At 42.0% G+C, this 15,403-nt stretch overlaps 2 long non-coding RNA genes across 2 annotated transcripts in view; one reads left to right on the forward strand and one right to left on the reverse strand.

Annotated features, from left to right (window-relative positions):
- Nucleotides 1-1,747: 1,747 nt before the first annotated feature.
- Nucleotides 1,748-2,572, reverse strand: LOC109528993 (uncharacterized). Its single transcript, XR_002170761.1, has 2 exons — nucleotides 2,235-2,572; nucleotides 1,748-2,120 (listed from the first exon to the last, which is right to left on the reverse strand). It is a non-coding gene; the product is annotated as an uncharacterized LOC109528993 (long non-coding RNA).
- A 6,367-nt stretch (nucleotides 2,573-8,939) lies between these two features.
- LOC109528969 (uncharacterized) overlaps nucleotides 8,940-15,403 on the forward strand; it is a 19,316-nt gene continuing 12,852 nt past the window's right edge. Inside the window, exon 1 of the long non-coding RNA XR_002170759.1 lies at nucleotides 8,940-9,071. This is a non-coding gene — a long non-coding RNA (uncharacterized LOC109528969). The remainder of the gene's footprint in view (nucleotides 9,072-15,403) is intronic.

The following is a 15,403-nucleotide window of genomic DNA, read 5'->3' on the forward strand; positions in this document are numbered from 1 at the left end:
GGGAAAAAATGAGGGGTGGTCTCGATGGAAGATGAGTTGGAGGGGGGGAGGAAAGTATCGGGATGAGTGAGTCTGTCCATTAGCCCCCCCAGGGGTGCACCTCAGGATTGGCCCTTGCACTGTGCATGTGTGTGTGAGAGAGAGAGAGGTATTGAAACGATAGAGGAAGGAACATTTCCTCTCTGTGCATCTCATGAAACAAGTTTGATTTGTCATTCCAAGCCAGGGATAGCACGAAATATCAATTTCTTTTTGACAAGAACTGAACAAACCAAGTCCAAGTCCTCCAAAATTCTTTAAGCATCATTTTATAAGCTCAATTGTGAATCTGTGAATAAATACAATATAGTAGGGCTGGGCGAGTATGGAAAAATAATAATCACGATTATTTTGTTCGAGATTGAAATCGCGATTCATAATAAAAACACAATAATGCCGGCTGTGTTCACGTGTGGTGCCATGCATGCATTAAGTACTCACAATGAAATAAGAAGAGTAGAAGAAAGTTATATTGAAGCACTCTTTCTTTATAACTTTTATTTTGACAGATTGGGTTGCTACATTTGTGTGTGAATATTCATTATTGGAAGTAATATCAATAATGGAGGTCGATGCTGGTTTTCCCGTTAGCATGTCAATGGGATTTTACATTGGATTTAGCATTATCAGCGGTGATGTTTTTAAAACGAAACATTCACTGTATTTAAATATGTTCGATGAGTGTCATTCTTTTGGTGGAGTGTGGATAGTTTTACAGTAAACTCCAACTAGGGTGTCATTATGCCGCATTTTAACGTCACATCCCTCGTTGTCAAGGTTACAATAATGCTATGGTATAGTACATCTAATGAGGTACAAGTACGAGATTCCTCTTTCTCTCTGGATGTCATTATATCCCTTTTGTATTTGAATATTAATTCATTTTGCTGAAATGAATGTAATGCCTTTTGACATTTCCGGGCCACGCTTGATAATATAGCGTCGGAGCTACTTCTTGCCATTCTACGTTGTTATGTACAGTGGACCTCCATAACTCAAGTGGCTTGGCGGGAGAAGAAGTTGGAATTCGACCAGCATTTCCAAAAGTCAAAACAAGAATCTAGAAATCAAATGAAAACAGGACAAAACAAGAACAAATGACTGCATTGATCAAAGAGATTTTCGATGTTTTACCATTAAGTTACTTCTGGAACACATTACCCTTACCTGGCACTAACTTGTGCTGAAGAAAAAAAATGTTCAGTACAGTATTCCAACGATTATAAAAGTAAAAGTTCAAACCAAACCCTGGAACTCTTTTTCCTTTGCTTCAAAATGAACAAAATAAGTTCAGAATTGGAAAAATGCCAAGGTTGGGCAGCCTGCTGGAACATATTGAGCTCACATTCACAGAGTCCACTGCATGCTCCATTCTTGGGAAAACACTCAGATGCTAGTTTTGGTCCGTTTTCTAATCCCTCACCTGAATCGTGCTACCAATGAAGACATCTGCAGACGCTTCCATTGGAAAGTCAATCAAGAAAGTTTTTCCCCGTAGTCAGTGGTTGTCCTCCATTATTGTGCTGTATCGTGCCAGGGATCACCGCTGTATGTTTGAATCCCAATTTCGCCCTGTTGTATTTGACCCCATCTTTCCATTCGCAAAGCGGTTAAAGACGATTGTCGGTAAAATTTAAGCACTTTTTTGTGACCTAAAAAATATACAAAATTCTTATACACCATTATAAAAACACTTGCTTTTTTTTTCCAACTGTTTGAAGAGTTTTAATTACATGCCGACAGTTGCTTTCATGAGCATGAGGTTAGGGCGCTTGACCCAAAAAACAAAAAAACAATGGTATACTATACGAAAATCAGTACATTCGAGAAACGTGAAAATGCGCCTATTAAGCAGATACGGCACACCCCTTTTGAGCTGCGTGCCTCCGGCATCGCTAAGATAACGTTTATGCTTTCCATTGCCTTGAATGGGAATGCCGCCCCTGTTAACATGGCCACCACATAGGCACGTCTGTTGATAAAACATAAAAATAAACACATAAATAATTAATAACAACAACAAAACCATCAAACGTAGTAAATGCATCTACTTGCACTTCAATGTCGCTTCTGGTCCTCATCTGCACAAAAGATAGGCAGTTTGTTTTGTACTTTACCAGAAATACAACAACACATTTTTTTTTAAGGCACACCTGTGATACAATCTGTCCAATCCGCGTCTTGATATGTCTCACCTGTGAGGTGGATGGACCGTCCCCCGCAAAAGGAGAAGTGCTTCCTCACACCCAGCTTTACACAGATGCCTTTTTCACACATCGAAAAAGATCTTCGAGTTTGACTCATCAAATCAAAAGGGAGCAAGAGCTGGAGTTACAATTTTGTTTTCAGTTTACAGTGGAGCCCACAAGGAAAACAAGTTTTGACCCCCCACAAAATAAAGCATAGGTTTCATTGCTTTCTGAATGCTTTGGTTACATTTGAAGAGCGCTGCGTGTGCGGTATGGTCAAGGTAGCGTTAACGCCGCCCACTCTCCTCTTGGTTGCGGCTTGCATCCTGTCGTGTCATGATGCAAATGGAAGTGAGAGGACGCCCACTCTGTCCTGATTGCCATGACAATCATATGACACAAGTACTGCGATGACACACTTTTATCACCGCCAGGTGGAGAGAATAACACAAGCAATAAATAGCAGCTTAGTGTGTGCCGTGAAAATTTTTTATTTGGACTGTTAAAAAAAAAAAAGTATATCCCCCGCCCCCCCAACATGTCTGCGCTTTTTTATCACAACAAGTGTGGAGCATGTTTGGTTATTCAAATGGTGGAGGCAGCACCAGTGGAAGACAGCGTGGGTGTCTGTGGCAAGGAAGTGTGCACTTTCACTGATTCCGTCTCACGTACATGCGAGCACATCTGTATTTTGTGTGTGTTAATCCTGGAAAGAGAAGTGAGATGGTCACTTCCGCTTTTGCTAAAATTAGACCTTCCACTGCATCTTGCATCACTTCCTCTTTGACATGCTTGTTGACTGTGTAACCGAACGCTGCTGAACAATTTCCTTATCTGACTTTGCGTGGTTACTGTGTTGTGTGTTTGTTTGATTGTGCGTGCGCGGGGAGGGTTTTATGTCATGGCACAGCCAATGGGGCGGAAAACAGCTGGTGACTCCCGTCAGAGCTGGAGGATGCGCACCGCGCTGTGTTACAATGTATGCACATCTGTGATAGCATGCGTGCAAACGTAGCCCTGTGTATGACTTACTCAGAAAGAGACGGAAAGTGGTGTCTCACTCACCACGTGACGTCCATTTCTGGTGTTTTCCAAACCAAACTGGAAGCACCACAGATGAGGATGTGATGTCATCCTCAGCGTCAGGCTTACTTTCATGCACATACCTCACCTCCCTCCCTACTCTTTAGGAGTTTTGGTTGAGGCTGAGTCTATATTTCCATCTTTTTTTTCTACCTCGTCTTTATCGCTCGACCGTGTGCTGCCCCATATGGGAGTAGGCGGCGACTGCCTTTTTTTTTTTGGTTTTTATGAATGGGATGAGATGTTTGCTTACTGACGGAGCTATTTCTATCAGTGCTGGATGATGAGCACACAGTGTGTGACCACACCAACTTCCTCTTTCATCGCCCTTCCTCTGCTGATTGGTTCAGCCCCGCAGCTTGATGGCAGTGGAAGTGCGTAACTGAGATGGTTGTAAACTTGTGAGTTTGTATCTTTTCATGTGGGTGAGTGTTAAGAGTTCTCGGCGTGATGGAAAATGTAAGTATCATATAATCATGTGAACGACACGCACCCATGCACAATACGCCAGCCCCAAAAATCACCCTTAAAAAGCATTTTCTTTCCTTTGTGCTTGTGTAGTCCCCTAATTTGCTGGTATCCTTTATTATCAGAGTTACTAATATGAATGGATAAAGATGAAAAAAAAACCAAAAACTTAAAGTGTAAATGCTTTTAAATCTAGTTATTCGATTAAGGTTTTTCAAAGTATTTTTGAAAATGTTTTTGAAAACCTTGCACTCTCTGCCAGTTAGTTAATTTAGTAAGCCATTTTTCTTTTTTTGCTTTGCTTTTAAATTTCTTCAATTATGCAACTGCTTTTCAATGTTCTATTTTTAAATGCAAGATGTTGAGTGTCAAATGTACTGTAAATCTGTGGCTTTTTTGTTTTGTAAGTTTAAAAAATTTAATATACATTTCTTCTACTCCGGGTAAATTGTATAAACATGCATGTTCGGTTCATTGACGACTACATTGTCTATACTCCATACGTGTGTTTGTCAGTGTGAATGGTTGTTTGTCTCTATGTGCCCTGCGATTTCAGTTCAGGGTGTAGCCTTCCACCCGCCCAAAGTCAGCTTGAATAGACTCTCCGGTTAAGCAGGATAGAAAATTGATGAATTGGAGATTATTGTGGTTTTTATTTGCACATCTTGCGAAGAACTCTTATTTTGGATATATTTTGCCCCACATATGAAGAGAACCAAAATATTACAAACAGCTCTCAGTATGACACTGTGGAGTTCTACAATATTGAAACCGACAACCACACTATTCAATCGATATACAGTGTTGAGAAGAAATTGAAACTGCAATTTTCTAGGCCCCCTGTCAGTCAGGCCCCCAAAATCGTCATCACCTTTCTCCTGCAACGTCAATGTGTATCAGAGACAAAATTCCAAAACGTCAAGTTGTACAACTTTTGGGCTGTTTGGCAATGCCTTTCTTGCAGGTGTAATATTAAATCATCTTGAAAGTAATGATTCACTCATTCCCTTGTGTCGTAGTTGCTGATGGCACTGTGGTCATGGTAACCTTGACTTGGACTTCTATCCCAGTAACCTTAAAAGAAATTCGAATATGCATGAAGTCTTAATTGTGATCTCCAGGCGAGGCCTTGACTTTACATTCCCCAAAGTAGGATGTTACTTCATGGTGCATGCCTGGAGTGAGGCTCTTCTGCATGTTTAATCAGTATGCCATGACAGATTTGCGGAAACCAGCCACATGTAGTACTTGAAACTTCCACCTACACACACATTCCCTCATATGCGTGATCACACAATGAGGAGCCATACTTGCAAACAGAACGCTCAATAGTTACATTTCTCTGCGGCTTATTCAAGTGTAGTACATTCCTGAGAGCCAAACCCTCGGAAAATGCGCCTGATTTCTCGGTCTCGGTCAACTGATTGATGCTCCTCTATGAACATTAATAAAGCGCCATTTGTCTGTAATCATCTGTGTGCTCACTTGCCACATACACAAGGCATTTCCTGTTTTTATAGTACACACAGTTCTTTTTACTGACACATTTTCTCTCAACACTGGACTGAAGACCCCGGAGAAGTCAAAGAACATGAGTGACAGAATAACTCTGCTACCATCCAGGCGTGAGGTCCAGTCAGTTCAATTTTATTTAGATAGCTTTGAATGCATTATATTTCTGTATAAAAAACAAACAAACAAGAAAAACAACAACAACTGAGCCCCACAAGAGCAATCACTTGGCAATCGAGGCACCGAAAAACCTCCCTCTATGGACAACATATCAGACAGAATCCAGGCTCTGAACTGCAGAGGGTCCAGAGCGGATTTCACCCCGCATGCGGTCATAAGGTGGGCCAGATCAAGTCTGTCCATTGTCTTCATGACTTGTGATGTCAGTGGAACAGGTATGTAGTCATTGTGACCAGATCAGTGCCGGAACTAGACACATTCAATATGTCAAGCCACGTTGAGTGATGAGTTTCAGCAACAATTAGGTCCGCATAGCATTTTCATGAGCTTTGGGCAATTGTGCCGACTAAACGCTTCATGACATCACTGCCAGTGTAACCGTTGAAAGACATGGTAAAAACAGGAGCCCAACTGACGTTGACACACTTTTTGAGTAAGTTTTTATGATTTTTACTCGGGCTCCCACTCAGTGCACAGCTAAATATTTCTGTTGCCCAAATTCCGTATTGACATCTGTGCCTGCCTGCTGTGAGCATGTGTGTGTTTGCGTGTGTGTATTTGTGTGTTTGAACTGCTCTGAGGACATCCAGTTTGAGTGTTTCTCCTCCAATGCTCTTTCCGGTTGAGGAACAGTAGTTTTTCTGTCGATGGGGCTTATGGATTGGAACATTCAGCATCCCAGCCCCCAGTCACACACCCACACATGCAAACACTGGACCAAAGTAGATTTTTTTTTTTTTTTCCTTAGTTTGTTTTATGATTTTTTTTCTCTGGCGAAAGGTAGTGAAGATGAGGTTCCCTCCACTTTTGGCTTACAGTCGGCATAACTTAGTGGATTGGTTGTTGCTGGTTAGCTTTTTGGTAAGCATTAGAGAGAATTCAAGCATAGGCACTAATGTCTCTTGCACAGAATGTTGTGCATGCTCTACTTTCCATGGGTTCTTCATGGTTTCAAAATCTGTGACTGATGCAACGGTCACAGGGGCCACTAGGTGTTAGTTAACAGAAGTTTAGTTCTGCTATTTATGAAGGGAACTGACTATCCCTTCAGAAATATTTTTCAAGAGGTTGATGGTACATAAAAGGAGCCATTGACTTTGCTTTTTGTGCCTTGAGCTATTCTTTCAAGTTGTTTATTCGTCCTTATGTCGTGCAGGGTTAGCAACCACAGAAGATGTACGTTCATTCATTTTAACCTGTCAAATCCCAAAGATGCATACATTCCTTACATCCATTTTTCAGAGTGGAATGACAGTTTCCGGTACTTTGCTAGATGTGCTTGGAGAGTACTGTCATCACTACCAGGAAACCACAATATTTAAAAAAAAAAAAAAAAAAAAAAAAAAAAAATGTTGAAATGTGTTTCTTGAACCTTATGGGTAGCAGTTGCTTCGACCTGTACAGGATATGGGTTCGGACAATTTGTGAATATTGTAAAGAGAGTGTAAAATGGAATTTCCCTGAGGGACTGATAAGGTTTCTTCTTTTAGCCGCATAAGATCTACTTGATCATCTGTTCTGTGGTCTGTGTAATGGTAGCGTTCTGTACATCTCTTTCGTCACATTATAACCCAGTGTCAAATCAATTTCCCATAGTGAATAATAAAAATGTTAATAATTGGCAATAGTTTGAGCCCATAACTATCATACAAGGGGGCCCAGTGGTCCAGTGGTTAGCGCGTCGACCTCACAGTGCAGAGGTCATGTGTGGAGTTTGCATGTTCTCCCCGTGCCTGTGTGGTTTTTGTCTGGGTACTCCGGTTTCCTCCCACATTCCAAAAACATGTATGGCAGGCTGATTGGACACGCATGGCAGGCTGACACACCCACACCTAGGGACAATTGTACCTAGGTGTGGGTGTGAGCGCAGATGGTTGTTCGTCTCTGTGTGCCCTGCAATTGGCTGGCAACCAGTTCAGGGTTTCCGACACCTACTGCCCGAAGACTGCTGAGACAGGCTCCGGCGCACCCCACTGACCCTTGTGAGGTTAAGCGGATCAGATAATGGGATGGGGACTATCATACAACTTAGCAAGACAAGAATTTATATCCAGCTGCAGACATAATCCTTTTTACGGTCACTGAAGTGAAGAGGTAGCCAGTTTTGTTCAATCTCCCAAATTTTGTGCGACTGTAGAGGAGTTTTATTACCTGTACGAATTCTGAAATGTCGGACAACTTGCGTATGAAGGTTGAAGGCGCCACCTCTTTTCACGTTAAGTCTCACCACCACAGTGTTAACAGTACAGGATATCGCTTTTTCTTGATTAACCCTCTCCGTTCGTATGCTAATTCCTTTTTTGTCACTATAGCAGCCATACGTTTTGTAACAAGCACACAGTTAATTACGTTTAGGGTTGAAATGATACATTTGAATGTCCCTGAAATTGTACAAAATTCTGCTTTACTATAGTCTTCAGTTGTTAAAGCAGAGTGCATTTTGTTCTTACATTTTAGATTGCTAAATAATGAAGCATATTCAAAATAGATGCGATAGTTTACTGTTTTTATGTCTTCATATAAACGCTCTCTCTCTCTCTCTCTCTCTCTCTCTCTCTCTCTCTCTCTCTCTCTCTCAGCTTTATTCATAGAGCACTTTAAAAACAACCACAGCTGCAAATAAGAGCTTTACGTAAAGATTTCCAATAAGAAACACACAAAATAAATTGGCATTTGGCATACATAATGTTCCAAATTTTATTCTCCGTTGTTGTGCTGTTTACATGTTGTGTGAAGTTGTTCGTAGATAAGACAGAGCACCATTATTAAGGTAGCGTCGGAAAGCTGAAATTGTAATTTCACAACCACAGTATACACAACGTCACTCGCGTGGCTGCAGTCGCTGAAGTTCAAATGTAAACACACAATTCCCGTTTTCCAACGTCCAATAGTTAACCCGTTGGCAATCAATGCACATACAGAATGAACAATTCAAATCTCCAAGAATCTTGAAATCCTTGACAAAAATACAACAAAAAGGCCGTAATAGTGCAACGGTTTAGCATGACCCAAAAAGAATAGAGGCTGGAAAGCATAAATAAAGGATGAAGTTAATTGAGCTGCTGTGAAAGGCTAACAATTCACAGGCGCGCACAATAAGAATAAGCGCTGACACATATTTCCATTATTTCTTTTAGGAATAATCATTTTGACAAAGAAAAATATCGATAGTCAACCAATGTTCCTTCATGGAATACATTCCCTTGAAATTCCGTTGTATGTTGATTTTGGTCTCACTTAATAAAAAACAGCCAAGAGTCGAAATCATTTTCAAAAATACAAAGCCTCCGAGTGAAATAATACGACACATGACACTTGGCACTGCTTTATAAATTATGTAATCCTGGTAATAGGGAGTCTATTTTCAACTTTTTTTTTTCCCTCTTTCCAAACTCGTTATCAACTTGGTACTGTTAGGTAAATGAAGTTTTTCTTCTCTGTGTCTCTTGCAATTCTCTTATAGTGACGTTGCCCTCTTGTTGCTGACGGAATCTCCTGGCAGGAAAATACCTGTCATCGGTCACAAGGGCCACCGGACATGTGTCTTAGCAAGTGACGTTGCACGCACGACTTAACTCCAGCAATTTTACTATACACAAGGTAAGCTGGGGAAGCCCTCACACACACACACACACACACACACACACACACACACACACACACACACACACACACACACACACACACACACATACGCACACACACACACACTAATCCAATTAGGACAGTTTGTGGCCTGGGCCTCATCAGACACATGCTGATCCAATTATAAGTAGATGGATTGACCAAGTGTTTCCCTTCGCTAATGTTCTCAAGTGGCACTGTGCCACCACACCAGGAGAACACCTCATACGCACAAATGATTCCCCCCGCCCCCTCCCCCCTTTTGCTACGTACAGTCTGTGGACAAACACCCTGACTGAGTCAACCCAGGCGTGGAGGAAGGCAGAAGTGACTTCCATTCAGTCAGCAGAGTCGAAACGAGGACAATCCGGAAACCCGGGGCTTAACCTTGAGGCTAAGACACTTTCCCCTGTGTAGAACTCATATAAAACTCCTGGCTGCCCACCAGGAATAGTCACAGATATCTACACTCTGGACATTATTATCATCGATGCCAAACAATAAACGAAGGGAAAGATCTTGGGGAGCCGCTTTCACCCATCAAACGCAAGCTCATTTTTCTTCCACTAACAAAACATTGACACCAATTTGGAGAGTATGTGCTTGTGTGTGGATATTTCCTGAGAGGCTCTTCATTGCACAACAGACATCAATGAGGCGCACTTCAAGCAAGGACACAAGTCCGTACAGGGGCTCTTATGCTTGTGCAGTGAGGATCTGTAGGGCTTTTCTCTTCTCTTTTATTCTCGTGACAAACGTACATATTTAATCGATGGTCACCTCAGACGGTGTGATTGAGTGCCGTAGCCTTTCCACTTATGTGATGTGCTGTGGTGGTTAATGTTTCTCTTTCACACACACACACACACACACACACACACGCGCGCGCGCACACACGCACGCACGCACGCACGCACACACACACACACACACACACACACACACACACACACACACACAACAGTCAGGACAACAGTGGTTGAGGCAAACGCATATCATGCATGTCCTGACTGTCAGCATATTCCATTTTTCACCGCAGATTTTTAAGCAATCGTTTTTAAAATGTACACACAGGTCCGAATTTTGAGTTGCGCACCGCCCGTGTACAATACTACCATGTTGTGTTACCACATGCCAGGCAGCACTAAGCTCTATTGGATGTAGATGCAGCGTAATTAAAAGCAAGAGGAGGCAGTGAAGGTCCCCACCTCCCAAGCTCCAATAATATTTTTGGTGGTAGCAGAGAGAATACACAGTATGAATGTGAGCATTGTTTTATGTGCTCTTTGTACTGCTGCTCTATGTCTGTTCAAGTAGTGCTTGAAGGTGTGTGATTCTTGCTCAAAACATCTCTGCTAATTTCTATTCATCCAATTTAGTGGCGTTTTGCATTTTATGTTAGCCTTAAGATGGTATTTCTCTGGATATAATTTGGTTGAACTCGTTGGTGTTTAATTATACAGGGGTTAAAGTAGTTGTTTTATGTGCCAATTTACGGTAAACCTCCATTGGGAGTGACACATAGTTATGGGACATTCCCCCCTGTGATAAACAAGGATTCAATGTACTGTAAAAACTGAGAAAGTGTATTACCCTATAATAGTGTCTCCCCCCCCACCCCCCCCATCGGATGTTAGACACTTTGGATGAAACATGAGAGCATATGTTCATGAAAACAAAGCCAGACAGCAAAGCTTTCATGTTCTCCCCACAGTTTGATCAATTTGTTCAATTTCTCTTTTAAGAAAGGAAAACATTGATTCGAAGAATTAATAATCTCATCATTGTTCTTATCTTTTATAGTATATTGCCACAACATGAATCTTAATGGATTTGCCTGACACAAAGCAAAATTGCTGGTTGTAAAGTGTAGCAATCAGTCTTGATTCAGGAGGCACTTTACCAACTTGCAAACACACAGTCGCATCTCTATTTATGACGGGCCTTCTTTGATCGACAACAGAGCGGGATTGGAGTAAAATAATAACAAATAACAAAGAGAGTGCATTATGCAGAGAAAAAGTCTCAATTGTGGGAGTGGACAACAACATATGCTTGCTGTGGTCCGGCATGGATGACAGGGAAAGTGAGGAGAAGAGGGAAGAGGTTTCAGCTGGAGGGGACAGTGGGGGGATAGCACATAGGCCTGGGGATGTCAAAGCATGTACAATGCAAGTGTGTGTGTGTGTGTGTGTGTGTGTGTGTGTGTGTGTGTGTGTGTGTGTGTGTGTGTGTGGGGGGGGGGGGGATCACTTAAGGGAGAGACATTTGTGTGTGTCTGTGTGTGTGTGTCTGTGTACGTACGCACTCGTATGCGCACGCCCGAGGTAAAGCAGGGGATGTTGAAGCTGATTTGTTCTGATGGACTCAAACACAGACACAGACTCTGCCTGTGACTCACAGACGAGACGCAAGTTTCCCTGAGGGAGCAGCTCAGGGCGAGCGTATATACACACATACACACACACACACACACACACACACACACACACACACACACACACACACACACACACATTTAGGCAAACACACGTGTTTGCCAGGTTAGGTATCTGCCTGCTTGTAGAGCTCGTTGGAAGCAATGATGTGATGGGATCGTCGTTGGCACGTTTGACTTCATTTCTTCAGAGAGCAGAGTTGCATTGAAACCTCTTATTGTGCCTTTAGTTTCCCTCCCTCTAGCGAATCTGTGGAAATGGGATTTGTATCAAACGGGGTTACTTTCTCACGTCTTGTTCAGTGTGACAGAGGCATAAATGTATGAAAGCACAATGTCCAGTTGTGTTGTTGCCTATACTGAGTCATGAATGGTGCTTATTGAGCAAGCTGGGTGCACGGATGCCTCCTCTCAGGGCAGCAAAAGTTTCGCAAAGCCACTCGAGGGTAGGCACACAATAAAGACGGATGATGAGGCAGGATGCCAAAGCCCTCCAGTTATTGCCCCGACTCTAATTCGTTGCCGTGTTGCCTCCCTGACTAACTGCCTGTAATCGGACATTAAAAACGCAAGCGAAACACTTGAGCTGTCGTTTTGTTGTGTTGCCGGAAACGCGCACAAAAGCGTCTGAACACACACATTTGCCTGCACGCTCCCAACAAGATGGAGACACGCAATTTTACACAGTCACATTAAGGCACACAGAGCGCCATTGGCTTAATATGAGCTGTCTGTGACATCAACCGTATGCTCGTTATAATAGCGCTGGGAGCATCAAAGTGACAGATATCACACACAGGCAAACCCAGTGAATTATCGTGGGGTCATTTTGAAATCAAACCATTAAACACATTTGAATGCTCCTTTGTTCGGAGCAAGAAATTGTCGCGCAGTTATGTCATGTGCTTTGTCGAAGTGGATTCCCAAATTCTGCAGACTTTTGCGGATGGGTTTATAACGACGGTGGCATCCCGAGTTGCCCGGAAAGATGTGACGTGTCATTTTCACAATGAGGAATTTTTGGTGTCCTCGTCAGAATCACTTGGTCATTATGAAAATAATGCTCAAAAATGCAACCCAGAGGCCTTATTATAAGGGGCCAAGCATTATATCAGTACACAGTGATCATGATGATCTCTTAAAATGCATTTCCTTCATTTATGACTTTTTTTCATTGGATGTATGCAATTTTGGCATGTTTCACATGTTGCTCTGAGTAATAAGAGGTTAAATGACGCTAAATCGATTATTTACATGGCTGTATGGTCCACAACAAGTCACTTGATAAAACTCGTCATTTTGATTCATGCTCATATTCAGTCATGCTGTATAACTTTCCAATGCCCACAGTGTAGCTTAGCGTCCTTGAAGCAAATCATCACCTAGAATTGGAATACTCCCTACTGTAGGACGCACAAACATTGGAATGCGCTAGTTGATACAAGCTGAGAATCAGTTTAGGAGAAACGAAAGTTATGATATCACACTTTGTGTCTCGGTACCGCCCTTCTGATGGTATAAAAATGATGTGAATCTCTTCCTGCTTGGCACTCGTGATGCGCAGCCATTGTCTGTAATTCGCGGGTGCCCGGAATATTCTGTTATTAAAAGCTTCGAAGGAACTGTTCATCGACTCCAGCCTTTATTTGAAGAACCAACATTCTCCTCGTCCGAAATTCAACGAACACGCGGAGGAAAGAAGGCCGCTTTTCCTCAACACTGCCCCTTGAAGAAATCCTATGTTTTCAGTGAAAGTATGATCCAGCTTTTTTTCCTTTTGTTCATTGATTAAAGAAACTGCAGGAGCTTGACCAATATGCAGTTCCCACAGCGTAACATCTAGTTCATACTATAAATATGAAGTTTAATGAAACACCTTTTTTGTGAAAGTTTTTGGGTAAATGGAGAAAATCTCAAAGGCGCCTTATTAAAAGCAAGAAGAGGCAGAGAAGGTGGTATTGGCTCATAACAGTGAGGGGTCAGGTGAAAATGGGTTCAAGAACCGGTGGTGTCAAATTATGCAGAACTTTGGGTCGTTGATCTAGCCATAAGTGAATGTGTCTATTGTCCCTCAAGGTCACCGTAGGTAAGATGTCGGACCTGGCGACAGCAGGATTCTTTCCATTGCTTTGTGGAAGTGGAACATTGATTTGATTGGTTCTTTCCTGGAGAGAGAAAAAAAAGCAACAAAGGCTTAAGAGCTTGCTTTTCTTTCCACAAGTGGGAAACAAACATGTGTTATGATTTACTCAAACAAACCGTAAGGGGACTAATGGAGTGCCTGTTTGCTAACATGCAGTGCAGTTCTCTTGTCAGAAGAAAATGCTGACGGCTAATCATGCACCTGTGTAAAAGTGTGTCTGTGGGTAAAATCAAACACAAAGTATAATTTGCCAAATATTTATAACACATGGTTTTGTTTTGTTTTAATTGATATTGTCACAAAAAAATTCAACCAGATGGGTGAACAAGTCACTGAAAGCAAAAAGACCCAATAAAAATCAGTGTGTTCTAAAAATTCTTTCTTTAATAGTTTTTTTCAAAAAATATTGAAAACTGACTTTAGCAATTATGCTATGTGACAAATATTTATTTGTATATATTGCGTTTTTTGTTGTTTTTTTATTGTTTTTGTCTTTTGTCTGTCACATGGTGTCGTTGTTACGTCATGTGGACCTGATGTGGACTGTTTTCAGCATTTTTGGCCACGACATTCATCAAAGAAGAATAATCTGTGGTTGGTGGTTGCGCCTTCTCGGCAGCATGTGTGTACCAGCACTGATTTTGACTGGGAGGAATGTCGGCGCCATTTGACTGTCGTTGCTGGACAGCTCCGGGGTGCTTGTGTCTTGCGCCTGAAATAGGCAATATTTTCACAGCCCCGCTTTGTTCAGCGAAAAAGTCAGTGCTGATGGGCAGTCTGCGGCTGGATGGATGCATGGCTTGAGGAGCAGACGATGAGAAGAAAGGAGCATCAGCGGCACTGCGAGTCGCATCTTGGATTTGAAGCAGATTTACATGGGGCAGCAGATGAAAGCCAATCTTTTTAATGGACTCGACAGCTTCTTGTCGCTTTCAAGCTAGCTCGTAGCAGACGTGTTCACATTTCAGCATGACGTCGTTGAAAAGTACACTTTGATTCACTTCTTCTGTCTACAACTGCTTCGAAAAACGGTTCAGATTGCGCGACTGTCTGTGTCTTGTGTTGTATTTTGTCATTAATGTTCACACTTTATTTGATGGCGGTGTGGGCACCCGCAGCGCTTCTCTTGTCTGGTTAAGAGGGAAGAAACATTTGACAATAAAGTTGCACTTGACTTGTAAGGTGTTTTAACCCCGAAAAATATGACCGTTATAGTCAGGCTTTTTTGATGGAAAAAAAACAAAACCCTTCCTTACTGCAGTTGGTTTATTTGGACTAAAAAGGCCTGACTATATGTGGTCAGTTTTTTTCGGCTTAAAACACCGTACTGTATGTGGTCTGTTTTTTATTTTTTCCCCGGGCAAAAATGCCTTCCTATACATGGTCGTTTTATTTTATGAGGGGCTAAAGATGCCTTTTTACATGAGGGTTTTTTCGGGGTCAAAAAAATGCTTGACGGTCGTTTTCATCAGGCTAAAGCGCCTTACTATTCATGGTTGTTTTTTTAGGAGCTTAAAATAATACATTCCATTTATAAGCGCCTTTCAAAACACTCAAGGACACTTGACAATCAAAACAAGAACAATAAAACCACAGATAAAATTATAAATAATAAAAGGAGAGATGAATTTAGTGACTTGAAATAGTTGACGCCGGCAACATCGCCGCCGCAAGGAGCACCAGCTGACCCAGCCGGCCGCCATTTCTGCCGCTGTCTCAGTGCGGCCG

The sequence above is a fragment of the Hippocampus comes genome, unplaced genomic scaffold (genome assembly GCF_001891065.2).
Source record: "Hippocampus comes isolate QL1 unplaced genomic scaffold, H_comes_QL1_v1.1 scaffold153, whole genome shotgun sequence".
Taxonomy (NCBI): Eukaryota; Metazoa; Chordata; class Actinopteri; order Syngnathiformes; family Syngnathidae; genus Hippocampus; species Hippocampus comes.